We start from the raw sequence: 27,268 nt of genomic DNA on the forward strand, positions 1-27,268 counted from the left end.
AATTATCCAAATGAAACACAATGAAAACACAGTGGAGCACTTCCTGTATTAACACATGACATCACAAGGTACAACAAGGTATTTTCTGTTTGAGAGAAGAACTTGTTATGTGTGAAGGAAGCAAACATTATAACATAGATCCAAAAATAGCATAATATGGGCCCCTTAAAGACCATAACTATAATGAATGTCCTTTTTTCAACATCTCAACATTGCATAAACGTGATAGTATTTTCAGAACATCACAGATTTTCTCAACATAATCTGAATTCTAAAGCAACAGGGAACAAAAACAACAATATGCATTTGAGTGGGATAAGACACAGCTTTGGACAGCACAATTAGGCCCAAGTTGTGGAAGAGGAGACACATTCTATAGCGTAAGTTATTGTAATGGTATGTCTTTGCTTTCTCATTTGGCTCTGCACAGAAAATATGCTGGTATTAAATAGTTAGTGCAAAGAGAGTTTTATTTTTCCTATGTGGAGAGTTTTGTATTTCACAACGTTTCTAGTAGATTGGTGATTTGGACAGAAACACTGTTGCAATGTCTGGGTTGTAAGCGCCACTTAAAGCAATGGATTCTAATCTGCAAAGAACAATTAATGGCTCTTTTTTTTTTTTTTAACGAGTTGAGCTAAACTGACAAGTGAGCGACAGTAATTGAATTATCAAGGGTATTTATTCACCCATTCTGCTTTTATTTGATACAACTATGAATTAAAGGACACATTTATGGGCACTTATCAGCACACCGTGTAAATGTTTGTGTTTTGGAGTGATAATAGAAACTAACCAGACATAGTGAAACTAGTTGTCTGAAATGCTGTAATGGCTGTGTTTTGCCCAAGGACACATTGGCTATATTCAATAAAATCTTTATTAAGATTACATAATATCTGGTTCATAGTATAAAAGAATAAGAATAAAAATGTAAATGTGACGTAGGTTGACTGTGAGTGGGTTAGGGTTCAGTGAGTAAGATAAAAAATCCAGACAAAGATGTGAAACAGTGGTCCACAGTTGACTTGTTTTTTTGTTTGTTTGTTTTTGTTTTTTTGTTTTGTTTTCAACCATTACAAAAAAAAGTGCAAGCGCAAAAATGCAGGATGCAAAATGGAGGCAGGCAGCAGTTTCCTCTCCAGCAGCAGAGCACAGACTGATGTACTGAGGCGCCTTTTATGCTGGTCTGTCTAATTGGATAAAACTACTATAGCTAAAACAGGGATGGTAAAATTATCATTAGCTTAAAATCTTGACCTAAACCTCCATAAAATAAACCCCAAACCAAATAACTATTAAAACCACCAACTATATACATCAAAACCCCAAAACCATACACCAATTAAATTTTAAAACCCATAAACCAATAAAACACCAAACCTAATTCCCCTGTACAAAATAATATACTTGGTCCAGCCTGGAACCTTAAAAGAGGGAGCTCGTTCCCAAGGGGGACTCTTTTAGGACCTGGACAGAAGATAAAAAAGGAGGTAAGTAAAAGCAGAACCACACCATTCATTAGAACACCATAAAATACACTACCACATACACTTAAAACATTTCAAAACAGATATATTGCACCATATATTGCACTAATTCAATTTGAAAAGGTCATTGGCTTATTGTCTCCTTTCCCTCCAGGGACCAGCAGCTTCCAATTAAAGTGCAACTGTGCCTCAGAATTAAAAGTGGTAAAAGGAAGGACAATGAATAAATTTTAAAACCAATTGTGTGCATTTTCTTTTGTCATATGTGCAAATATGTTGAAAGTGTCGTGTGCTATCAAAGTGCAGTGTTTTAAAGTGTCCTAGTGAAGGGTGAAGGTGTTTAGTGTACTCATGGATAACAAACCAGCCTGTTTGTTACAGTGCACAATGCATGTTATAATGTATACAGAAAAGACCGCCAGTGTCTCCACAACTCAGAGGTGAATCTGACAGTTCCTCACACGACACACTGGAGCTTGAATGATTTGATTCATTGCTCTACACATAAATGAATGAATACAACTAGTGCTGTCAAGCAATTAAAAAAATTGAGAGATTAAATAATTCTGATCTGTATCTAATTAATCTCTTTTTTAATCTCACCTAAAAATTGCTGAGAAAAGCCCTCTGTACTTAACTGTACTGTACTTAATATTGCTCAAAGCCATACTGGGAGCAGATATTTAAAAGCTGCTGTAGACCTACACTGTAAGGGCATAGCAGTACTACATCATCTGCATACTACAGAAAGGCAATGCAGATATTCACATTGATGGTTTCTAAGCTCTCAGACACTGCTGCCCACAGAGAAGATTTATGTTCCTATTCTAGTATTGGATGTTTAGAAAATCTGAAGGACAAGGCTTACTTTGCCTATATAGCTCCCCCATACAGCATTTGGAAAGGGCCCATATTACACAATTTTCTGATCTATCTTATAATGTTAGTTTTTTTTTTTCTTCTTCTGAGTTCTACTCTCAAACTAAAAGCACTCTTATCTGATAATACAGAAAGTGCTCCATTGTGTTTTTAAACTCCATGCACCTGCCTCGAATCATTTGGATAATTTCAGACCTGGAATTGCCAATCGCTACGAAACAAAAGACAAAAGGAACTGTTGACTTAGTCCACACTACTACGTATTTGAGTCATTTTTGTTGTGGATCCAGTGTTCATCCACACTAATCTGATTGAAAACGGCTCCAGAGATGGAACGATCTGGTGCTGCCAGCTTCCACGAATTCTTCTGAGTACGGATCTGATCTGGCACTGTGTGGACGCCTGAAAACGCTGATACGCTGATGTAGGTCTGTGCACCTCGAAGTAATTCACCGCTAAAACTCTAAGAGCCTAGCATATATTCATATATACGGTCTATGCTATGATCTGCAGACGTATAATCTCTGAAAAGTTTATCATGAACCATCTCCAATGTGACAGAATCACAGAACAGACTCACCATCAGCAGAACACCCCTCTGTGACAGAAAGAACACATATAATCCACTGAGTCATGTCCTTTAGTCCAACAGAAGCTGAACCGCATCAGTGCACAATAGCAAGCTGTTTCGATCTCTCAGTTTATGTTAATTAGCCATGCGGCTTTAAGTTTCGTTTCTGTAAAATGTAAACACATATGCTCAAAGCTGTGTGGATAAGGAAGAAGGAAGAAGGGTACGGTGATATGCTGGTACGTGGATTTGTTTCAGTGTAAATGGGGTCTTAAAAACTACCACTTTTGATAATAATACAGGGTTACTCAAACATGTGTGAATGAAACAAAACACAACACCAGGTATATTTTTGATGAACACTGAACATTATAACATGCCTTCAAGCTCACACAAGTCAACTTTGTGTAATATTTAACATTTAACATATAAATAGAATTATACTACAGCCTTAACAGCGCTGGTCATCAGTACCTGTGTGTATATACAGACATATTGTGTAATGATTGGAAGTACTAAAACCTCCTCTTGAATGAAGCTGCTCCTGCGCTTAAGTCAAGTACTTCACCATTTACTCTGGGCTTATCTCAGACTGCAGGGCCCTTTATAGAGAGAGGAGAAGTGGAAAGCTCCCACTTACTTTAACACATGTATTTTCTTATTCTATTGCCCAAAAAAGCGTCTGGATTAGAGGTTGTCCACTCCACTGCTTTTACTTAATAACAACTCTCAAACTCAATTGTGCCTCCTCAACTATTGGATATATTGATCTTTGTGCAGGAGCGAGTCTGCAGAATGGCATTTTATCAGTGTAACTAATGGAGTGCAGGCATGTGAAGATATCATTGACCCTGAACCTCACCAATATGTGGAGCACAAATAGTTTTTGTGCTCGGCTGTAGCTCCGCATTTTCTTTATGTCGCCACGGTAACACAAACCAATCCATCTGCCCCACAGGTAAGCAACCATCTGTGCCCATGTTCACAGCAATACAACATGCATTTATACAGCTTTGTTGACTACAGGCCTGTCACGATAACTAATTTTGAAGTATGATATACTGTACCACTTAAGTAAATATTACACGATAAAAGAGAATAACGAAATCAAATCATAAAGTAGAATTATCCCCCCAAAAATATCCTAAATGCTCAATATTTTTAAAAGTATGAGCTGCAATAAATAACAGAATGCAATATTTAAAGGTGCATTGTGTAACTTTTCTGGTGTAATTGTAATTGTTTGTCTGGAATGTTTCACAATATGTTATTAAACCTTTTTATCTTTATGGAGACCAAACCAGACCAGGTTACAGCTCAGATCTGTGGAGAGGCACTCGCAGTCAGAATACATGTTTTTCTCTGTATTTTTGAGCAATAAAACCACTTGTAATTGAATAAATGTAAAGTAGAGCTGTTTAATATCATATTGTGGAACATTCCGCATAAAGCAATGACATAACTAGAGAAACAAGCAGGTGAGGCCCTCCAGTCAAAAAGTTACATAGTGCACCTTTAAGTAGCTAGTCTATACAAGTATAATAATAGAAATTCTCGTTGTAGTACAGAAAAATAACAAAATGGTTCTCATTAGTACAAAGAAAAAGCACGCATGATAAGTATTGTCCTGCAAAACTAATTACACTGTCATGCATTGAATGATAAGTTGTTATAGTATTTATTGTGGCAAGCCTATTGTTGACTGCATACATGAGAAAACAAGTTTCATTGTTGTAATTATATTAGTGTTAAACACAGAAAGGACTGAGGAAATATACTTTTTCTTTGTTAAAACATATTGATCAAATGTTAGTCAACTTGAATTAGACATTTGGAAAAAGAAAATGGCACGGGAAGTTGGATCTTTCCTCCAGCAGATTTAAGTCACAATCTGGACTCAACTTTAAACAAGGATTGGATTGTTAGGCCACGAAAATAGAAAGATAGAAATTGGGTTGTCTGAACAGCGAGGAAAGAGCAAATGAAACTATACATATCTAATATGAGGGAGCTGCATGACTGAACATACTATATGATAGAAATAGTTCATATGCTAATGTGTACTTTTTTCATTTGAAATTCTAATATCCTGGCAGGCTAAGAATATTAGCTTCAGCATCTAAAAGGGGACATATTATACAAAATGGACCTTTATGAGCTGTTAACCATGTTATAATGTTACTTCATCATTAACTTCAAAGATGCATTTCAGTTGATTTATGCACGTTTGAGTAATCCTGCATGTGCTGTATTTGAGGCTTCAGTGGTCAGAATACAACCAATACAACAATAAAAATCTACTGCTTGCTACCATGAAATGACACTATGAAGACATGAGGCTAATCTACACACATTTTAGTTTAATAAAAAAAGAGCTTGGACTGCAGCCTGAAGTGACCCAAATCAATTTTTTTTCACCCCATGTGACCTGTATTTGATCTTTTAATGACAGTCTGAACGGCACAGATCCAACTTTTTCAAATGCGACCCAGGCCAATTGGATATGTGCTCCTAAAACCGATACATATCAGATCTTTTGATATGCGACTTCAGTCTGAACGGCCAGGTTGCATTCATCTAGGGGTGTGCAAAAATATCGGAATATCGATATATCGTATCATTTAATGTGATGATACAGTATCGATATCGTGGGCTACTGTATCGATATGTCACTAAGAGTATTTTCACGTGTGTTTTACTAAATTATTTTGTTACAGTGCTACAGTTTTGTTGCTTGTGGAGTGAAAGGAAACTCATTTATGCAACACATTTGACATTTTGGCACTGTTTTGAGGATTAAAATGTTTGTGTTTCATATGAACTTAGCACAAGAAGTGGTTTAACATTTAGGCTACGTTCAGACTGCAGGGCTTAACACTCAATTCCGATTTTTTTGTGAAATCCGATCTTTTTGCGAGGTTGTTCACATTTCCAATTAAATGCGTCTTGTATGTGACTCCAGTGTGAACAGTAAACGGCCCGAAAGTGTCCCGCATGCGCATTGGAGGACACGATGACGTCAACCGCAGCGAGCGTGCTCTGTGTTTACGGAAGTTGTCCAAACATGGACGTGAGCATTGAGCACCTGGAGATTTTAAAGTTTCTCTCGTACCGGAGCCAGAACATGAACAACTTACTTGTTTTAAGGAGGAGATTGAGAAAGAGAAGGACGAGGTTTTTGGCCGTGGCGTTTTGTGGGACAGTGGCAGCGACGTCTGTTGAAAGGAACGTGTGGATGCGGAGACGTAGCCAAGAGTGGTGAGTGGTGATGTGCTTCGCTTCAGTGACACGGAGTTCGTTAACAATTTTCACCTACTTCAGCGCAAGTAAGCGTAAGTCAAATGAATGCGCTTTGGCCGTTCACACTGAAGTCGCATGTCAAAAGATCGGATATGTATCGGTTTCAGGACCACATATCCAAGTGGCCTGGGTCGCATTTGAAAAAATCTGATCTGTGTCGTTCAGACTGTCATTAAAAGATCAAATACAGGTCACATAGAAGCCAAAAAAACGGTCCCAACGGATTTGGGTCACTTCAGGCTGCAGTCTGAACGCAGCCTTAGTATCACAGCCATGATTTAGCCTTTATTTTTTATTGAACTGTATCAAATCGATTTGAAATATATCATATCGAACCGACAGTGCACTGTATCGAGATATGTATCGTATCGTGGCCTGTGTATCAAGGTATGTATCGTAGCGGCAACTTCTTAATGATACCAAGCCCTACATTCATCCCACCTACACGTCAGGCTCGAAGTCTAGTAAATGGAGGGAAAGCGAGGTTAGAGAGTTTATTCATATTTGGAGGGATCTTAACAGAACCGGGTGTTTTTTGAACTGACCAAGCTCGGCTACAGGCAGTCCTCGCTCCTATATCAACAAAAAAGTGCCTGCAAGCCAAATACAAGGAGGGTCAAGTCTTAAACAAACGTGTAACCTGTCCATTTTACGAAAGACTGTATTTTGTAAGACAAGCTCAGTGTTTAGGCTACTTCCGTAAACACTTCCGTAGTCACATGTAGTCAAGTCACATTTAACTGGAAATGTGAATGACCTCTGTCTCTGAGTTAAACACCAAATGCCCAATCCAGTTATCAAGTTGAACCAGAATGTTACAGTAAAGTAATAAATACTAGACAAGTGTTCAAATTAGGCAAAATAAGGATTTGATTATATTAATTTTGTAACCCGGACACATACTACATTAACAGTTAATAAAGCAATGTTTGATAGTGAATTTTTGCTTTTGTTGACTTTAGCAACATCAGCATAATAGAGAAGAACTTATGGGGTGGACAGTAGGGAGCAACTAAAATAGCACAACTACTAACAATATTTTAACATCTGGGCCAGGTCAAGCAGAAGTAAACAGCAAAGCCAAAAATTCAAGTTAATGCATCTGATATAAAAATGTATTCAACAGATACATACGTACTCCAGTTTATGAAACTGTTTACCTTTTTTCTGTACCATTTTTGGTTCTAAAGTTACATACGTTTTAAACAGACCATGTATGAAACATGGAACAAAAATTATTTCCCAAATTTCAAAGACCTGCAAATCATGTAAATAAATTGATGTATTTCATCATATCTTGTGTTATTCGATCTTTGAACTGTTGATGATGGTACATGATTTAAAAAAAAAAAATTATTTAAAATGAAAAAAAAATTGCTTGGAAGGACTGACATATTTTATAGAAATAGTTTCCTTTCATTTTTGAAGTAATATTAAAGTATTAAGAAGAAAAAAGCTGACAAATTATGCAAAATCATGCATCTTCTACTTACTTGCACAATTTTCCCTCCGTTACTTTTTCCCTCCTTTACCATGACCTTTCATGACCTTTTCAACCTAATCTTGTACCATATGGTAGAAAACTATATGAAGCAAATATTCAAACCAGTTTGTTAAGGATATGTAAGTGAGAACTGCTAGTTATCGCTGTTTGTATTTATTGCCCAAAAAGTGCTGCATATTTCATTCCCTCCGTTACCGACATGAGTTTTAAAAAATTTTGTCAACAACTTGATAGAATATCACAGGGTTAACTTTACCCTGTTGGAGTGTTAACTCTTTCCTACATTCTAATACCTTACTTATTTCAATAGTCCCTCTAGTTTCTGAATAAGAGCTATTTGAATGTAAAAAATCTACCCCTGTTTCCCTCCGTTACCGCTTGACCGGACCCATATCAAACTTTACTAAAATGCTGGGTGCAGCCATGTTGGATTTTCTAACTCAGACTCTGAAATGTTCTGTGACTTTCTAAGGCTACGTTTATGTGATGGCGGTCTGAATAGAAGACGCAAAAGTGGGGTCGTGTCTTCACTTTTTATTCCCCATTTAGACGAACATTTTTGGGAGGAAATCTGTGTGCATACAGTGACGCAAAAGTGTGTGGAATTCGAGTGGGTATGCATGCCATCCGACAGGTTTGTTTTTGTACATATGTGACGTAAACGCATATGCAACGTGAGCAGATCTGATCGGAGTTTTGCGTCGTGGGCAGTGTAGACGGAAACACTATGGTGGAGAGTATTCAACTTTTCCACTCTGGAGTGTGGTTTCAGATTTTGCGTTTTTAAGCCCCAAAACGCCATCACCTAAACGAAAGGCACTTCAGATAAAATATTGTGTAGTTTTTACCTGCAAGTGTTCTCGTGTAAACAGGCAATAAGTAGAAATTCTGAGATTGTGAGCCACATGTTCAACTCTGACCTCCGAGGATGACGGGAACACCACGGACACCATAGAAACACTTTGGTGTGTTTTTAAGCTTGACATGAACAAACAAAGGATTTTTAATTCCAAGAGTGCCATGGAGTTCTTCACCTGTTTTCCATCTTACCAGCATCACCTGTTCTGAAATGTGCTTTTGGTTTTCCTGCACACATAATTCCTACTTACAGCAAAACAAGTACATATATAACGTGCTATCTTGAGGCCTAGGTGATAGGGTTTACAAGTGTCTACATGTGCACCTGCATGAAGTGGAGGCTTAGACAGTGCTGTTTTCTCGCCTGCATGGACAAGAGGAAATGATGGATCTGAAGTAGGCTGTACCAGGGCCTTTATTTTGATGATCCTTGCGTTTTCTCGACAAACCACAAAAGAATGGATCTTTTGAAGGGAATATTTAATACATCAACTTGTTCTAAATTATACATTTGCTCTGATTATGGGTTTTACAGAGCTGGGTTAGAGCCTAGACAGGAATAAATACTGAGATGCATAATTAACTTATTAAAATGTAATTATAATGGAAGAGGAGAAAAGCGGCATCACTTTGCAGCTTACGGAGGAGGCCATTATCATTTAATGAATACTTAATCAAGAAATTTAGGTAAAAGTGACAATGCTTTTACTAATACCGGAAGTCATGCAAAACCCTGTAATACTCTTAAGTGTCTCCGCCTGCCTGCATGAATGAAATCGCGTTAGGATTTTCTTTCTAAGTTGTCACAGGGGATTTGCGAGCGGTGACAAGGACTATTTTGAATTGCCTTGTGAAAGCATTAATTTATGTAGCACAATTCCTGCCTTTTAAGCCGAACGAAAGCAGCCCTTATATTAGATCTGCATTCTGTGAACAAAAGCTCTGGAGACACAAATGAAACGAAAAATAACAGGGATGATATTAAGTGACAGCGTCATTTTTTAAAGTTTTATTAGATGGGAGGAATTGTAAAAGGCAAAGAAAATTAGTACCATTGGGAAAAGCCCTTTATTTTTGAGCACACTTTGTTTTTGGGATAGATTTGCTTAAAAAGGATGCTCTTTATATCATGTTGTCGCATTCAAAAAGGCTGATCATTTAAAGTGTTAGTTAATTATGTTGCTAAAATGTGTTTCAATTCCTCCCGTGGAAATTATGAGAATAAATGACTACACTGACTTTTTAAATCAAAGAGCAGCCTTTGAGTTAATGAGTTAGCTGAAATTAATCTTTTCATTTTATGTGGCATTCAGATCATCCCATTCCCCTGAAGAGTTAAACCATCTGCACCACCAACTGCACCAAGGTTAAAGTGGCAGACGCGAGGTTAGCCCCACAGAGAGAGATGTGGTCTGATCGTAGAAACTACAGACCGAAATATAATGGGTCTGGAAAGGAACTGCAGAAATGAATACAACTGCCGTATTTTTTTGGACTATAAACATGTGTAATGAAGCAGAAAAAAAAACATATAAGTCAGACAATAAATCACACTTTTTGTGGGAAATTTATTTTATAAAATCAGAAATCAGGAACCGACATTTCATCTTGAAAGGCAAGTTATAGTGACAATACAATACAAATATACAATAGAACAGAGAACAGGCTGTTAACGTCACATATTAACAGTTATTCAGACTATTCAACTATAGCATAAACAAAAGAACAAGTTTACCGTACTCTCAATCTCACTCCAAATCACTAAATCCATTGAATTCTTCATCCTCAGTGTCACTTCTGAGCAACTCCGTGACCTCCAGAGGTCCGGAGCACCGCTTTCTGTTCTGCTTCTGTTGTCAGACTCAGCATCAGTTCCAGGTAGAATTATTCTGGCCTTTCTGAATCCCAACATGATGGTTTCAGTGTCACTGAAGTCCAGGCTTTGTTGATCCATCCAATGACTTCCAGGAACTTTGCATGGTGCACCCTCCCGGTTGTCACAAGTTTCTCGCTCACTCCAAACTTTCTTTCTGCTGCTTGATTACCGTTTTCGGCTGCAGATTTCACTACTTGCAGCTTGTAATCTACAAAATATAATTTTCTTTTTGGGGGCATTTGTGTTCAGTCTTCTCAGTTGTCTTTATAAGTTTGTTTAAATTTTCAATTTTCAGTGGTACAGAAGTAATGATGCGATTGACTGACATGATACAGACAGGACAGTGGCTCTTTCTGCAGGAGACATGCGCAGTAGAGTGCAGTGACAGTGGTACAGGAGTAATAGGAGTAACAGATACTGACACACAAACCTAGAGTGCCTCTCGCGACTGTCAGTGTCAAAAATGTAATAAAATAGGTCACAGGACCACCAAAACCATGAAAAATAGTGTGACTTATAGTCTGAAAAATACTTTTAAAGGTGCACTGTGTAACTGTTCTGACTGAGCTTGCCTCTGTTGATTTGCCTGGGACTTGATTAAATGCAAGACAGATCATCTTAATGCCATACTGTGAAACATTCTAGGCCAGGGGTCTCAAACTCAAATTACCCGGGGGCCACATTAGATAAAGTCTGAGTGAGGCTGGGCCGCATTGAGTATTCGATAAATAGCGGCTGCACGGGAAAAAAAGGAGAGAGACAGAACAACACGCAACACACTTTCTTAATCTTTAATAACAGTTCAGAACATGAAAATGTATTCAGAACGTAAGTTTAAACTAATACGTCTACTCTTCTTTTGCCTACTCCTTGCTGGTTGGAACCTGGCTACGCTTCATCTTGTACAGCTGAGAGATATTTGGCTTGCAGGAGGAAGCGTATGAGATCCTCAGGATAGATTGAAGATGCTCATCAGTGAGCCTTGACCTGTATTAGGTGCTTTCACACCGACAGTATTTGGTGCGCACCAAACGATCCATTCGCACCAGAAGTGGTTAGCTCAGGTCGTTTGCGTTGGTGTGAAAGCGTCAATCGGACTCTGACCCGGACCAACTCAAGTGGACCGAGACTTCAAAAAAGAGGTGGTCTCGGTTCGCCACACCGAATCCACACCAAATGACCAACTTTGGTGCGGTTCTTCTGGTGTGAACGCGAACCCGGGTCCAAACCACAGACAGCAGGTCCAAACGAACTATTCTAGATGCATCATGGGAGAAACGCGTCTCCTGCCTGTAATGACGCGCTGTACGACTCCAGCGCAGTAACAGATTGTTGTCCAGACGCAGCCACGATTCATTTTCGAAATATTTTACCAACAATGGCCAATACAGAGAATGTAATACACGAAGATCAGAGCAAGTAACGTGCGAACGTGTGGCTCCAGAGTGAGTCAAAAATGGGGGTGTGTACTTCTGTTCAGCACCTGCACAGAGGTCCCGGTGTTCCCCGTGATCATGTAGGAACCAGCATTTGTTATTTTAGGCTTTAATTAACCAAATAATTTTATGGCAATAGGCAATCGCCCATTCAATTGATTCACCTTTAAAAAATGTCCTGCTTTTAGCCTAGTGTGAGAAATACAGTCGGACTCGATCCAAACCAGAGTCCCGAACCAGCAGGAGCAGCTCCGGTTCTGTCCGGGCTCAGATGACGTGGAGCGGGGAGTGAAAAGCGCTTTTCCTGGGAAGAACCAAATGCGGACACCAACTAAACTGGATTCACGTTCTGTCCGGATGCTTTGCACCACCTCGGAACCAGCCGTGGTTCTTGAGCGTGGAGGACAGGAGCAGCACAGACCTGTAGAGTACACAGCGCATTCTCACTTTCCCCGCACGGAACACGAACACGGAACCAGCGCACAGACGGCGGAACGTACCCGCTCAGACCCAGTCATTGCGCACTGGTCTTGCTCGCCACCGTCTGGAACCAGCACATGGAGGACAGAGCCTCCGGACCATCTGACCAACGCGCTTGTAGGACGACAGAAGACCAAGGACCAGACTCCAGCGCCGTCCTGAGGAGCTGCGCGCTACTGTGAGCGCTGTTGGCTGCTGCTGTTACCCGAACTCAGAACTGATGCGGTGAGTTTGTAGAAAGTTCTACGTTGCTGTTTTATGAGTTCATGGTGATAAGATGAGGACGCCCGCGGTATTAACAGGGAACATCAGTATTGGTTACTGGAGATATCACTGTTCTACCGGGATACAGAGGCTCGTTAATCGGACCAGTTTTGGTTCGTTTGCCGGTGTGAAAGCGGACAACACTAGAGTGTATCTGCTTCTCGTATGTCAAACATGGATGGAAGATGCTTGTTTTTGCCTCGTACTTTTTGCTAACATGTCGCCAAGCCTCTGGAATAGATCACTGCAGTTTTGTGGTGCTTGCATATTGATGGGACAGCTGTGTTAGCAGCTGAGTGCGCGTGGATTTCGGCGACGCACAGGTGGAGCTTGGTCATCGAGTTGCCAGCAAGTTATGCACCGAGTGTTGAACAGGTAAACAGACTGTCAAAGTCTTTTTATTTCTTATTAGCCCCTCCAATAAAGGTCCCATACCTTATGAACAGGGGAATTGTCAATGTCAATGCCTCCTCTGCGCTCTGATACTGTGGTTGTGGGAGCGTAAAGTGAAGTGCGCACACGTGTACCACCATGTGTGGTTTGTTTTGGTTCTTCGGTGACGCTGTATGTGCACGTGTACTTGTATTAACAGATCCACTTAGACTTGTTGCTTCACAACTGCTGTAAATTGAGTTTTGGGATGTAAACTGCGTTAATAATCTGTTGTGAATCTGTATGGGCACCGATTGCAGCTTCATCTGTCAGTGCGGCCCACGGTAGGGGGGTGGGATTGTGCGTACATCTACCGCGGGCCGCACTGGCATTATTCTTTGGAAGTGGAGGGCCGCAAAAAATCCTTCCGCGGGCCGCAGTTGGCCCCCGGGCCGCGTGTCTGAGACCCCTGTTCTAGGCACATCAATAATTCAAAATCTATATAGGCAAGCAAATGGCAGACCTACCACCAAAAAAAAGTACTAAAAGTAGAGAATGCACCTTAACTTTAAAAGAGAAACTTGGCAACCTTGAAAACTAGTTTGCGTTTCAGTAAATCTCTTTCTATTATTGTTACAATTGTAAGAACATCAAATATATTTTTGAAAAGTAAGACACATATGCAATCCTTGAAAATCTTTTCAGCAACTTAATTTTTCTTTGATACCCCATGTCATGTATGTGTGTCTGTGCTTATACTGAGCCAGTTCACTCTAAAGTCATCTCCAGAGGCTTTACCAGTAAACCCAGCAAATCCCCCTCTCAGCAGCGTGCACCCAGGCCCCCGACACTCGAGAGAATACTTGTCATAGACATAAAAACTTCACTCCAATTATTACAGTCAGACATGAATATATTTTATGGAATGAATATCAAAAGTAGGATTCAGCATTTTTTCCTTCTTTTTGTTTTTATCTGATGGTGATTTAAGGTTTAATACCATACTGTGAAACAATCCACATAAAAACATTTCAATGGAGACAAATAAGATCATATAATGCTTTTTCTGATATTTAAAATGTTATTAGTTCATTTTACATTGCAAAACTGATCTAAAATGACTTAACAAGAAACAGGTTCACACCCTTCTGGTTTTGTAACTGCTGAACTGAATCCCTTCTGTCTCTTTATGCCGCGTCGCTCTGGTCATCAGAGCAAAACACCACAGTGCTGGAGCGTGCTGACGCCCCTCCTAAACTAGAGCTACAGTACATATGTGTGAAAGGGCTCTGTGACCATGTTGAATAGATACATACTAGGGGTGGGCGAAATCTCGATATTTTAAATATATCGAGATAGTTTTTAAGATATGTCAGAACTATGAATTATGAATTCTGACATATCGTATATATCGATATAATGCTTATATTTAATTTTGATTTCGCTGCTTCGCTTGTTTACCTTCTCTCTCGTCGCCCGCGCGCCTCCGCCTCCCTGATTTTGTTCGCTCGTGTCTCCTTCACTCGTCACTATCGCCGTGAACGCCGAACGTTGGTGCCAGTGAAAAGCTTCAAGCACCACGAACCTTTTCCACCATTTACAGACAAAACCATCAGCAGCACATCCTCATATTCCACCGAGTCGCGTCCTTTAGCCCGAAAGAAGCTAAACGAGCTGAGCTGCATGAGAAGTGCGCTGTTTATGCAAATGAGCCATGCGCTTAAGTTTAGTTTCTGTAAAATGTAAACATACGTGCACAAAACTGCATTAAACACATTATTATCTCAAACGGGCTGATGTGGCTCTAGAGTCGTTATGCTTTATATCTTGAAAAGTTTAGCAATGTAAAGTTTATTTATGCAGAAGATTTTAATTAATCTGTTGCAGTGTCGCTTGTATAATAGTGTTTGGAATCGTTGGGTTTGATCTGCAGTGGATTGTGGGAAACCTCACAGCTCCTTACTGCTGGATAATAACATGGATCTATTGAAATAAGGAACATCCTGAGCTTCCTCTGCTAAAGGAGCTCACGGTTATGATTATGGTTTGAATAACAGAGTTAATGCAAAGATGAGCTTGTGTTGAGTTGTTTTATTTATGAATGAAAAGAAAGAAATATGTATTATTTCTTTTATTTTACAGTTAAATTATTATTTATGTAATTAGGTTTTTTTGTAATCTTAAATGTTCCTATATGAACTGCCGACCTCTTACACTTCAATTAAAAAAAAAAAAAGACCTTGTGGAATTTGGCATATTTGGTTTTGCAGTTTTCAGTTTTAGGGGGTTATTTTTTCTTGAACATATATCGAGATATATATCGTATATCGAGATATAGCAAAATATATCGAGATATATTTTTTGATCCATATCGCCCAGCCCTAATACATACATGCATTTTGAAACAAAAAAACAAAAAGCAGTGGGTCCATATTTTGGACAAACTACATTTATTGGTCAAGCATCACCTTATTTTATCACACTTTACTTTTTAAGTACTTACTGCTTCTTTTTTTCTGTAAATATTATACAATTCCATTCATCCAAAAACGATAAAAGTAGAAACATAATTGAACTTGTCGACATTTGTGTTAAGCATGTATGTTCTTGTATCTACCTTATGTAAGGCTGCTAATGCATTAACATTACATAAATATATGAAATAAGTTTCACACTTTAGGCTTGTAATAGCAGGTCCGTCAGTGTGAATGGGCAGTGCATCTGTCAGAGCAGCGGAGAGGCTGGTCAGAGGACAGGTCCAGAGCTGAGGCTTCTCTGAGGACAGGTCCAGAGCGCAGCAGGGGCTGCTCTGAGGACAGCTCCAGTGCCAAGCTGGGGCTGGTCTGAGGACAGGTCCAGAGCTGAGGCTGGTCTGAGGACAGGTCCAGAGCTGAGGCTGGTCTGAGGACAGGTCCAGAGCTGAGGCTGGTCTGAGGATAGGTCCAGAGCTGAGGCTGGTCTGAGGATAGGTCCAGAGCTGAGGCTGGTCTGAGGACAGGTCCAGAGCTGAGGCTGGTCTGAGGACAGGTCCAGAGAGCTGAGGCTGGTCTGAGGACAGGTCCAGAGCTGAGGCTGGCTGAGGACAGGTCCAGAGCTGAAGCTGGTCTGAGGATAGGTCCAGAGCTGAGGCTGGTCTGAGGACAGGTCCAGAGCACAGCAGGGGCTGCTCTGAGGACAGCTCCAGTGCCAAGCTGGGGCTGTTTTGAGGACAGGTCCAGACCTGGGGCTGGTCTGACGACATGTCCAGAGCTGAGGCTGGGCTGAGGACAGGTCCAGAACTGAAGCTGGTCTAAGGACAGGTCCGGGACACTCTGGGGAGCAATGAGAGGAGCAGCTGTGGGAAAGAGTTCCCTGAGGTGCTCTCTCTGGGATAGTGCTGTGGACGGCAGAAAAGGCTCCAAAGCATGAGAGAAACACACACACAAAAGTGCAGAGACAGGAGAAAGGGTAAGGTACACACAGTGGACACTTTATAGGTACACCTGTTACATAGAGCAGGATGGGCTTTCAATGTGGTCTGGTGAATCTAGGAAACACTTTTTGAATCTATTCTTTAGATTCAACAGAGTTTCTGTAGAAAATAAAATATGAGCATCTGACCAGTTTTTAAGGTACACATTATTGTTTTGATATGTGTTCTCTTTTTTAAACCTATATTATAATGTGTGTTAGGAGCAGTGCTGACCAGGCTGTCGCCACCTAGTGCCTTCGTTCAATTTCATTTCTCTCCAGGGACAAGGTCAGGAATCAAAATACAATAGACAGTTTGCAAAAACCCCGGAAGTGCAAGTTTGGGCACCAGCCAAGAGCCATATATTTAGTGTTGTCAACGATTCCAGTAATTGAGGGTTTAAAGCCAGAATAAAGAGAATGTTTGGTGAATGTCATCAAAGGGAAATACGTTATTGCCCTTCTTCCTGCGGGATTTGGGAAAAGCTTAATATACCAGTTAGCCCCGTTAGCAGCGCATTACATACGTGACTACCAAATAGCAGTGATTGGTTAAATGATAAAATGTACCCACCTACTGTCAAGCGAACAAATTCTAACGGACGGACGGACGGTTTGTACGAAGTGAAATGAAGTAAAACCAGCTGATGAATTGGACTAAAGCAGTGCAGTGCCAGGGATTCATCTTATGTTAGTACTACTACTGAAGGATTTTACCTTCTTTGTAAAACCAGAAATCTTCTTGCTATGAGATGAGAATGCTACCCACTCAGGTCCACATGTAACTTGGAAATGATGGTGACATGAACTGGTTGTCTTATATGTGTCCCGATTAATAAAGTATATATCTATTTATCAATATTGGGTATTAATTAAAAAGTACAGTCTGCAAAATATGTGATGGTACACATGGATAAGGTCTTCAGCCAGTATATGACAAACGGAATTCAACTTAATCTAAACTGCACGTCATTCATTAAGAACACCCTTACTGTTCCACTGTTTGAAAACCGTAGCAGAAAGCAATATCTGCTGACTATAAAGTCCTAAGAACACACATTTAAGGCCAACATTTAGTCAACATTAAAACCTTTTCACAAATTAAGTCTTCACTCCAGCAGCTTTTGTCTCCAACTATTGATTGTAATAGATTTTCATATGCGGCTGTGGGCACTTTGAGATTTTTGTTCATTTTCTCAGCTGTTTCAAAAAAGACATTTCATTTTAATGTTGTACTACCAGCCACGGAGACAGATGGCATCGATATGAATCTGGCTAGACTTGACATGTGACCTTTATGTGGTTAAAAATAATAATTGGTTGATATAATTCATAGCTTTAGCTGTCATGACACTATCAAAATATTCATACATTTTCTCTATTCATTACAGAGCTGGTTCAGTCAGCGCGGGCTTAGCCTTTGAGACAAAACAGACACACCAAGGTCCATATCAATTACACCCCCACACAAACATATACTCATTGCTGTAACATAACATTAGGCCTGTGGAGGCTTGTTACTGAGTAGTGCATTCTTATCAGAGACCCAAGAGGGAAACCTTTCACCCACACAATATAACAGTAGGCTCACACTCACATGTGTATGCTATGCAAATGCACGCCCCACTCAGAATATTTAATTATCACAGAGCAATTAAAATTTCACAGTGAAATGATGTTTGAAGGAGTGCATGCAAATGAAGCAGACTGGAAAAACTGTGAAATCAACAATTCAAGTGTGGAATGTGAAAAGCAAAGTACAACTCTTCTTTGAATGGTGTTACTGACCAACATCGAGATTTATGTCGAGATAGAGAGATAGAGATAGATAGAACTATGATTGGAGGAGATAAGAAAAATCATCATCTTACTACTGAATTCCTTGACCAGCCAGCCTTGAATGCAGAAGGGACTGGAAATTGACCATAAAAGATGTCAAACAACCATCCGCACTTAGGACGGTCTAGGTCTGTCGTAATAAATACTACACCGACTTCATTCAGTGCATGATGGATGGAGCAATGATTTTAAAAGGGGGTCAGTATTTTATCACAGGTCATTTTTTCTTCATACTAGTGGGAATTTTTTATTATTTTTTCTACAATGTGATCAAATTTGAGCTGTAGAAGTTTGAATTATGAACTAAAACTACACATTCTAATTACTAAAATGCATCAAAGTCAGTTCATGTCTAAACAATTTTGTACTTTTAGAATACTGTTTTGAGCATAACTTTTAAGGTTTGGTTTCAATATGATCATTTATTGTCTATATTTATTTCGGCACATATTGACTGGCTGTGAGCTAGAGATATTTGTCACAGTGAGGGACAGGAGGACACTGGATAAACTCTCCTTCATGGACACTCCTGCTCACCCACTGCACCAGACTATAGAGGGACAGATAATACTCCCTACAACTGTACAACAACTCGCCCACTGCACCAGACTATAGAGGAACAGATAATACTCCCTACAACTGTACAACAACTCACCCACTGCACCAGATTATAGAGGGACAGATAATACTCCCTACAACTGTACAACAACTCGCCCACTGCACCAGACTATAGAGGAACAGATAATACTCCCTACAACTGTACAACAACTCACCCACTGCACCAGATTATAGAGGGACAGATAATACTCCCTACAACTGTACAACAACTCGCCCACTGCACCAGACTATAGAGGGACAGATAATACTCCCTACAACTGTACAATAACTCGCCCACTGCACCAGACTTTAGAGGGACAGATAATACTCCCTACAACTGTACAACAACTCGCCCACTGCACCAGACTATAGAGGGACAGATAATACTCCCTACAACTGTACAATAACTCACCCACTGCACCAGACTATAGAGGGACAGATAATACTCCCTACAACTGTACAACAACTCACCCACTGCACCAGATTATAGAGGGACAGATAATACTCCCTACAACTGTACAACAACTCACCCACTGCACCAGATTATAGAGGGACAGATAATACTCCCTACAACTGTACAATAACTCGCCCACTGCACCAGACTTTAGAGGGACAGATAATACTCCCTACAACTGTACAACAACTCGCCCACTGCACCAGACTATAGAGGGACAGATAATACTCCCTACAACTGTACAACAACTCACCCACTGCACCAGACTATAGAGGGACAGATAATACTCCCTACAACTGTACAATAACTCACCCACTGCACCAGATTATAGAGGGACAGATAATACTCCCTACAACTGTACAACAACTCGCCCACTGCACCAGATTATAGAGGGACAGATAATACTCCCTACAACTGTACAACAACTCACCCACTGCACCAGACTATAGAGGAACAGATAATACTCCCTACAACTGTACAACAACTCACCCACTGCACCAGATTATAGAGGGACAGATAATACTCCCTACAACTGTGCAACAACTCGCTCTTATGTAATGGATAACCCTATGTCCTGTCAATCATCATATCATTGTTGCACTGTTTTCCTATGATCTCTTGTATAAAGCTGTGGTTTTATATTTTATTACTTATCTTTCTATGTTATTATTACTTGGACATTTACATTGATATGATTGTGTCTTGTTTAACACCTGTCTCTTGCTTTCTTTTTGTGCTACCTATTTAGAATTTATTTTACCACTGATATTTTTTCTCGTTGTTATTATATTATATTGCGATGTGTGAACTACTTTGTCCAAATCATTTCCATGTGGATCAGTAAAGTTCGTCTAAGTCTTAGGCTATCACACTTCAAAATGTGTTATCGTGACAAGCCTAGGACAATCCAATCACAGCACGTATTGTTTGTGTTGATCATTTCTCAAATCTGGAAAACGTCAAAAATCCTGCCATTCAAAACTAAATTGAACTTATTTCATATCAAATATATTTTGAGTTCTGCTTGTTGATTCTATGGACATCTTTGCTGTCTATAAGTCTTCTGTGTTATTTCTCTCTTTTTCTTTAATGTACACAAGCTGCTATGTTTGTTTTTGTTTTGCTTTTTTTTTTTTTAACACCAATGGACCATGCATTTCTCTGATTGGTTAATTCATCTGTCAGTCATATCCATTGGAAATCTAGGAAACAGGACATGGTTCCACGCCTAAAATTTTTTGTGAAGTAATTGTCAAAGTGTTGGATTGCAGTCGGACATGGACACCTTTTTTGGACATCTTGACAGGACAGGATTTGACTGAGTGTTTGACTGTTGTATTTTTGTGTCTGGAGAGAGTTTTTTTTTTTTTTTTTTTTTTTGGCAATGTTTGTGTTCCTTATGTATAAAAAAAAAGAAAAAGAAAAACAATATTTGTCAGAGTGTGTAGTTTTGGCAGTCCACACAAGAGCAGTACAATGTTTTCATTTATTCCTTGAAATGAAGGTGAATGAAAAGGTTCAAAATGTTTGTGCCATACAGAACATGCGGTGCTTGATGAAGTTGCCTTGTACTGAAGTGTTCTAATATACTACACTGTCTGCTTATATTCACTGTTGTACTGGTGCTTGGGGAAGATTAATGAGGAGCTGGCAACACCGGTCATACATGTTTGTCCACCGTAACAAGCTCTGACCTTCAATAATAAAAGTGCAAGAGAGGGTGCCCTACCTCCTATGTGTTCTCCACTCAATAAAATAATCTAACAGATTCAATTTCAAGCAGTTTCTGGTCAAATTTTTACCTGCGGATATCCAGTTTCCTATTAAAACACTATTGATTCTATACCCGCCTTCTCATCAAAAACCTTCACTGCATCCTGTATAGGTCTACTACTGCATTAAGAAGTACAGTGCATGAACTATATGCACATGCTAATGCCACAGTGGCAGAGGGGGAATGTAAATGAGCAAACCCCCCAGGTAATTAAAACCCCAGCCCCTGACTTATTACATGGAGGCTTCCTGACTAACAAACACCTGTGCTGTATCAATTAGAAGGGGGTTTATTTGTATAATATAAATGGAGTGCAGCCCAGTCTTGTTAATTTAAAGATCATTTATTCTGTATCCAGCTGTGCCACCGATGTTGTGTTTCTGTTAATCTTGGCGTTTACTTGAGAACTGGCCACATTTGCATAAGTCATTCAAATGAACTTGGATGAATTTAGTGGGTCGTAAGACACAGCGTGAAATAAGATGTATGTGATTATATAGCAAAGAAAACAAGTTAAATAACTCTACTAAATAAAAATAATATATAACCAATCCTTAAATTAGCCACCCTTTGCTTTGTCGAAAAATTTATTTCATGTTTTGTTTAGTTTTTTATTTACAAAATAACCCCATATTTCTTTCTTCATATATTTGATGTCATATTTGCATCAAATGTGGAAAGTCGTAAGAAAAAAAAAAAAAAAAAAAAAAAAAAAACACTGAATGAGACAGTGTGCTGTTTAAACATACACTAAGGCTACATTTACCCATAACCGGGTATGTTGAGAAACAGATATTTCCCTCTCTCTAAAAAATAACATCGAGCACACAGCATCGTTTTCAAAAACTTTTTTGTTTATATCAACCTGCATGAATACGCCATCGAGCACCGTCATAACTATGCCAAGCCTATGGGCGGCACCTGGATTAGATTTAAACCTGTAGCATTTATTTCATTACAGTTGTAAGTATCACTCAAAAATACCTTGAAAAACTTGCATTACTGAGCGGGGTTGCCTCTCCACAGATATGTTAAAGAAGTGGGAAAATTGCTGACCTCTGAGCCCTCGTTTGTCTCTGGTCATGGTTATGATACATCAGCTGTGTGTGCAAATGCAAACACATGAAAAGTGTTTGCACCAGAAGAAATGTGACTGCTGCTCTGAATGCTTCATGATCATCATCACAGCAAAAGGTAAACACTGGTTGCACTTTTGGTGCATCAGCTGCCTAAAACTGTTTGTCTCACTTTACATGCAAACGCCAAGCAGTTTTACAGTATCTCCACTCTATCCAGAGTTTTTTAGTAAAAACTTGGAAAAGTAAAAAAATAGGATTTCACAAAAACTGCGTGTAAAAGATGGTACAAACGAAGGGAAATGTCTCAGTTTTTAAAAAATACCTGTGTACTCAGGCCTAACGGTCAAACGTTTGGGCACACCATCTCATTCAATGTTCTTTTTTTTTCTTTTTGTACTATTTTCTACATTTTAGATAAATACAGAAGACATCAAATATATGAAATATATGTTATATGGAATTACTTAGTAAAGAAAAGGTTAAAAAACTCTACTCAATGTTTTTCGACAAAGCAAAGGGTGGCTAATTTGAGGATTTGGTTAGTAAAAAACATTTTTCCATTTGCTACATAATTCCATATCTTACTTCATATATCTGATGTCTTCCGTATGTATATCAAATACATACGTAAATATAGTAGTAAAGTAGAAAACATATGGATGAATGACAGGGTGAGTCCAAATTTTTGAGTGTATGTGTATGTAGAACTCTGAATCATTGCAAAAAGCTGTAATGTCATGACGAATATTAGAATCTGTTTGGTTGAAGCGTCATAACAGCAAAACAAGCAGAGAAAACAAACTTTAGTTAAATCGAGTTGAGAGAAAAGTACAAACATGTCAAAAACAAAATAGTCCTTATTTCCACTAAAATAGATCATCGAAATTGCCATGTGTTTTGCTTCATTTGGGCACTTCACAATCCTGCTCAGTGATTGGTCTGAATCAACGGTGTCACAACAGCAGGAGCCAGACGGATTCATGAGCTCACAAATATTGAGAGAATTAAAGGTCCTATATTACATAAAATTGACTCTAGGGAGGTTTAAGCCATGTTAGAATGATGTTACCTCCTCAGAAACATACCTAGAGTTTTTTTTTTTTTCATTCACACATATTTGAGTAAACTTTATTATTAGTCTGTCTGCATCTCCAAAGCTCAAAAGCTCCACCATGTGAAGTCGTATAATGGTAGATTTGAGTTTACCTTTTGTTCAGCAGAGATTGGCAGTTCTAGAGATGAAATTAACCAAATGATTCTAGTGAAGATGTATGACATTCAAAAACACAGGAGCACTTCCTGTATCACAAGGTGGAACAAAGACTGCAGCCTGAAGTGATGCAAATCCGATTTTTGTCTCCCCTATGTGACCTGTATCTGATCTTTTAATGACAGTCTGAACGATGATATTTTGGGAGACAAGCCCAGCGTTTAGGTTGCTTCCATAAACACTGAGCACACTTGCTGCGTGTGGCATCGTTGTGTCCTCCAATGTGCATGCGGGACACTTTTTAAAGTTCACACTGTAAATCAAGTACAAGTTGCATTTAATTGGAAATTTGAACAACCTCTCAAAAACATCGGATTTCACAAAAAAATCCCTACAGTCTGAATGTAGCCAAATCATTTTCTGTTTGAGAATGAACTCAATGAAGTCTAAATATGCCGGGTTTGTGTTAACATGTATGAATGTGTGTTAACAGGTATGTTTGTGATGAGGAAACAACATTTGAGATAGATCAGAAATAGTGTAAAAATAGTCACTGCCCAGGTTATAATTATATATTAGTTACGTTAAATTAAAAGACTGAACTTTCCCTATTGAAGTGAAGAGCAGACCTGTGGCACCTAGTTTGAAAACACTGTTCCATTGTCATTCCTCTAAATTTCTCTTCATCATGATCATTGTCATCATCATAAACCCTTCTTGTATATGTATTTCTCATTGTGATGTCTCAAATGTTTTATCAGAGGGGGGTTGATTGTAGCCTCCATCACTTCTCACAGCATGGATTCATATAATGTTTAGAGGCATATATTTAAATGTAATGCTAATTCTTTATGGCTGACTTTAAAATTCTTTTTGAGACTCAAACGAACTTTAAGCAACATTATAACATGCTTATCAGTTCCAGAGTTGGATTAAGAAGAAAGTTTTTGTAATTTAAATGAGATGACAATAGAAGTCATAAAGTAAGATCACTGCGTGCTAAATGTATGCAGATGTCTAAAGATTAGTGATGTGAAGTCTCAGTTTTTATAATACATTTTTATCCTTATTAACGCTGAATCAACACAAGAATACACAGACAAACAGAGTAGGCATAGCAACATTAGCGAGAGCTTTGTGCACATAAAAACATATTTTGACATAATAATAAACAGTTTTTTTTAAATTATTATTGCAGTGTAGCATTTTATTTAGATATAATTTGAAAGGGTAGACACGTGCTTTCAGTTTGAAACATTTTAAACAAACCTTCGTCTTGGTCATTTCTCTCTGTGATTAGTTTGTAGATAAAATGGGTTCTCACATTGGCTTCTGTCATATAAATAAATAGTGAAAGTCTTTTGAACGGCTCTTGGAAATGAATGGATCCAAAAGATTCAGATCTCATAAAAGAGCCAAAAGTCTCTACTAAAGATGACGATGCAGCACATTAGAGACAGAAAATCAAACTAACTAGTCACTTTTACACGGTACTCTGCGGGAAAGATCTACCCAAATGGAATAATGGTGCAGTCAAGGACAGTGGAAAAAAAAAAAGAAAAAACTTCGGGTTTCCAGCTTGGACACTTGAACCCAAAATGAACCAAGGCCCTTTCACCGGTGCCACGCTTTGCCAGTCCAGGAGGATCCAATTATGGAGGCAAGAGCCCACTGTGCACAGTATATGTTGGTGCACTGAAAATGCATTCATGGAGGAAATAAAAATAAAATCAAAACGAAGAAGCAAAGAAAGGTACGGCAGCGCCACCTAGCAGCATACCCAGACTTTGACTTACGCATTCTATTCATTTATTTTCATATAAAGGTTTTTTATCCAATTTTGAACCATGAGTGAAGAACATGTTTTAGTATGAACTGTGAACGCCATACACAGAGTGACTTCTACTACTGACTAAAAGAATCTAAAAAAAAATAAAAAATCCTTCCATTTGTATCTCTTTTTCAGTGTGGAGTGCCTTTACCTGGAATAGAAGAAAGGTGGTACAGCAATTTTAAGACCCATTTCAATTCTACAAAATCAGTTTTTCCAAATAAAATCATGTTAATAAATGTTACAATAGGAATATGGTGGTAAAGTCAGATTTTCCACTGCATATATTCCCTTGTTGCAGCTCCAAACATGTGGAGTGTGTACAGTTGTATTTTGTGGACAGAGTGAATGTTTGTGTGTGCCTCAGTGCACTCCATGATGAAAAGGCTCCTGATCCACCTGCTCGTTCATCAGAAGAGTGCTGCAGATGGTGTTCTGTGACCGACACGAAAACACACAACTTTCACTGCTAATTAATCCTTCCATTCTTTTCCAGTTGAAATGTAAATATAATGAATGAGCCCAAATAAAGAAACAAATTAAATACAAGAGTGTATTCTCTATCTTTTATGATTGACATATTCAACCTCAGATTCATTGTGAGATTGTCTTTCAACTTTTTGAAAAGCATTGGAAAATAATTTATATGACAGTCACTTTCTGATTTTCATTTTTCATTGTATGTATTTATTTGTGTATTTACTTATTTATGTATTCAAAATACATAAACTTACATTAATGACACAATCACAATAATATTAGTAAACAAAAAGAGCCCATATATGTAAACTAGCATATGTGTAACCAGTTGATTTGTGAATTTCTGCAATGCCTAAAACACAGAGTAAGGACATTTTAAATTTTAAGCTATATTGATCTAAAACAGGGGTCTCAGACTCGCGGCCCGGGGGCCAACTGCGGCCCGCGGAAGGATTTTTTGCGGCCCTCCACTTGATTCCAAAGAATAATGTCAGTGCGGCCCGCGGTAGATGTACGCACAATCCCACCCCCCTACCGCGGGCCGCACTGACAGATGAAGCTGCAATCGGTGCCCATGCAGATTCACAACAGATTATTAACGCAGTTTACATCCCAAAACTCAATTACAGCAGTTGTGAAGCAACGAGTTTAAGTGGATCTGTTAATGCAAGTACACGTGCACATACGGCGTCACCGAAGAACCAAAACAAACCACACATGGTGGTACGCATGTGCGCACTTCACTTTACGCTCCCACAACCACAGTATCAGAGCGCAGAGGAGGCGCTGACACAATTCCCCTGTTCATAAGCATGGGACCTTTATTGGAGGGCTAATAAGAAATAAAAAGACACTGACAGTCTGTTTACCTGTTCAACACTCGGTGTGTAACTTGCTGGCAACACGATGACCAAGCTCCACCTGTGCGTCGCCGAAATCCACGCGCACTCAGTGGCAAACACAGTTGTCCCATCAATATGCAAGCACCACAAAACTGCACTGATCTATTCCAGAGGCTTGGCGACATGTTAGCAAAAAGTACGAGGCAAAAACAAGCGTCTTCCATCCATGTTTGACATACGAGAAGCAGATACACTCTAGTGTTGTCCGCTTTTCACACCGGCAAACGAACCAAAACTGGTCCGATTAACGAGCCTCTATATCCCGGTAGAACAGTGATATCTCCAGTAACTAATACTGATGTTCCCTGTTAATACCGCGGCCGTCCTCATCTCAAATTATCACCATGAACTCATAAAAACAGCAACATGTAGAACTTTCTACAAACTCACCGCATCAGTCCTGATTTCGGGAAACAGCAGCAGCCGACAGCGCTCACAGTAGCGCGCAGCTCCTCAGGACGGCGCTGGAGTCTGGTCCTTGGTCTTCTGTCGTCCTACAAGCGCGTTGGTCAGATGGTCCGGAGGCTCTGTCCTCCATGTGCTGGTTCCAGACGGTGGCGAGCAAGACCAGTGCGCAATGACTGGGTCTGAGCGGGTACGTTCCGCCGTCTGCGCGCTGGTT

The sequence above is a fragment of the Boleophthalmus pectinirostris genome, unplaced genomic scaffold, assembly GCF_026225935.1.
Source record: "Boleophthalmus pectinirostris isolate CB_2022bp ecotype Guang Dong unplaced genomic scaffold, ASM2622593v1 HiC_scaffold_19, whole genome shotgun sequence".
Taxonomy (NCBI): domain Eukaryota; kingdom Metazoa; phylum Chordata; class Actinopteri; order Gobiiformes; family Gobiidae; genus Boleophthalmus; species Boleophthalmus pectinirostris.